Here is a 2,712-nt window from a genome sequence, read left to right on the forward strand (position 1 = left end):
ACCATAATGTATGAACAATAGTAATAATAAAAGCTGAGTAGCGCTCTGTTCAGACGATGTTTTGTTTCCAGCCACCTGCTGCATTTCCTGGTGTGGGAGGGGCCTCACTGCAGAGGCCTGAAGCTCCGCCCACTCCGCCTGAAGCCCCGCCCAGTGTGATCGTGGAGGTGCAGGACATGAAGAAGAACATCACTCTCAGCTTCGCCATCTTCATCATCCCCGAGGAAGAGGAGGGGGGGAGCGGGACTGAGGGGCGAGGAAGGTGACTGACCCCTCCTTCTTATTCTGCTCCTATCAGTCTGACTCCTCCTTGTTGTTCTGCTCCTATCAGTCTGACTCCTCCTTCTTATTCTGCTCCTATCAGTCTGACTCCTCCTTGTTGTTCTGCTCCTATCAGTCTGACTCCTCCTTGTTGTTCTGCTCCTATCAGTCTGACCCCTCCTTCTTATTCTGCTCCTATCTACCTGACTCCTCCTTCTTATTCTGCTCCTATCAGTCTGACTCCTGCTTGTTGTTCTGCTCCTATCAGTCTGACCCCTCCTTCTTATTCTGCTCCAATCTATCTGACTCCTCCTTCTTATTTTGCTCCTATCAATCTGACTCCTCCTTCTTATTCTGCTCCTATCAGTCTGACGCCTCCTTCTTATTCTGCTCCTATCGGTCTGACTCCTCCTTCTTATTCTGCTCCTATCGGTCTGACCCCTCCTTGTTGTTCTGCTCCTATCAGTCTGACTCCTCCTTCTTATTCTGCTCCTATCAGTCTGACTCCTCCTTCTTATTCTGCTCCTATCAGTCTGACTCCTCCTTCTTATTCTGCTCCTATCAATCTGACCCCTCCTTGTTTTTTGCTCCTAGGGAAGAAGACAGCAGCGAAAGCAGCGAGAGTGATGACATCAGTGATGACACCAGTGATGACGTCGGTGATGATGTCAGCGATGAAGAAACTATGAGGCAGGCCAAGCAGCCAATGGCATCGCTTGTCACCGTTGACAAAGACAACAGCAGTGGGCCAGTGACTGAAGGCTATGATAGTCACATGATCACCAACGATGACAAGAACAACCTCTCTACAGAGAAAATGATGAGCGATCAACCAATGTTTACTGTTTCTGAGGAAGTTGATGATTTAAACAACAGCACCTTCAATGGGGACAATGTGAGCATAAAGTCTCTTTTTGATGACTTGGATGATTTTAACAACAGCACAGAAAGCAGGGAGATAAATGATCAGCCAGCTGTAACTGTTTCTGATGACTTTGATGACAAAAACAATACCAAGTTTGATGATTTTAACAATACCACGTACAGCGAGGAGAGCACTGAACCAATGTTGACCATTTCCGATGACTCTAACAGTTCATCCTCAGCGGAGGTCCTCAGCGTTAGTTCAGAGAGTGAGGAGGTTACAGATCTGAACCCAAAGCTGCAGGATAACACTTCTACTGCAGATCCAACCCCAGACCACCAGAGGGTTGTGAGTTCCAGCACCAACCACCAGGGGGCGTTTAGCTCCAACAGGGTGGACGGGCTGGGCTCGGGTCCGCTCTCACAGGAGGTTAGCAGTTCAAGCTCAGAGGGTGAAGATGTTACGAATTCAAGCTCAGTCAGCCAGGATGACGTTAGCTCCAGCAGAGAGAGTGCTGCAGAAGAGGTCGGGTTGGGTTCCAGCCTTCAGAAGCTGGTTAGTTCCATCCAGAAGGCTATAGATTCACTCAGGCTCGCTCAGGAACCGATCGGCTCTAATAGGAACCATGATGAGGTTCTTGGTTCAACACCCAGTTCCAACTCCAGCAGTCAGACGGATATTAGCTTGAACTCTGATAGTGACGAGAGTCCAGAATCTATCAGGGCGGATAACAGCTCTGATAGTAAAACCCAGGAGAGCGCAGGTTCCATTCCCAGCAATCAGATGGTTGTTAGTTCAAATCCTGACAGTGATGAGAGTCTGGAATCCAGCAGCTCCAGTAACCAGCAGGGTGTTGGTTCTAACAGTACTGCACAGCAGGTTCCTGGTTCAACACCCAGCTCCATCTCCCACAGCCAGATGGTTATTGGATCTTACCCAGATAGTGATGAGAGTCTAGAAGCCACCAGTGTCACCAACCAGAAGGATACTGGTTCTCGTCTTACCATCCAGGCGATCGCACGTTTTCTCTCTAACTTTCAAAGGGGTTCTAGTTTAAACCCAGCCAGTTCTGCTCAGGGTCTAGAACCTACAATCCACAGCGACCAGAAGGATACCAGTTCTGACAGTAACAGCCAGGAGAGCGTAGGTTCCTTCTCTCAGATCCAGATGGACGTCAGTTCAGACCCAAGCAGCTCTGATGAGAGTCTGGAACCCAGCAGCCCCAGTAAACAGGAGCTCAGACAGGAGGTTGTGGGTTCGACGCCCACCCAGGCTCCTGAGTCCAGACTCAGTAGTGCAGAGGCTAGCTCCAGCAGCGAGGAGGTGGCGGGGGGTTCCTCCTCCTCCTCCCCTCCTCCTGCTTCCTCCCTCCTCCCTTCTCCTCGACCAACTGAATCTGAATCTAGTGAGTCAGAATCAGAAGAGTCTCAGTCGTCTCCATTAAATCTCAGATCAGACTCAGAGTCACATGAAGAGTCTGATTCTCCAGGAGTCGATTCAGAAAACGACTCACTTACAGATCTGGGGACCGACGGTGATTCTGCGAGCCGTGAATCCAGCACTGAATCTGTTTCAACTGGGAATCA

This window comes from Centroberyx affinis, unplaced genomic scaffold (assembly GCF_046629955.1).
Source record: "Centroberyx affinis isolate AG114_WGS23_722 - 3 ecotype Tasmania unplaced genomic scaffold, CSIRO-AGI_Caff_v1 ptg001401l_1, whole genome shotgun sequence".
Classification (NCBI taxonomy): domain Eukaryota; kingdom Metazoa; phylum Chordata; class Actinopteri; order Beryciformes; family Berycidae; genus Centroberyx; species Centroberyx affinis.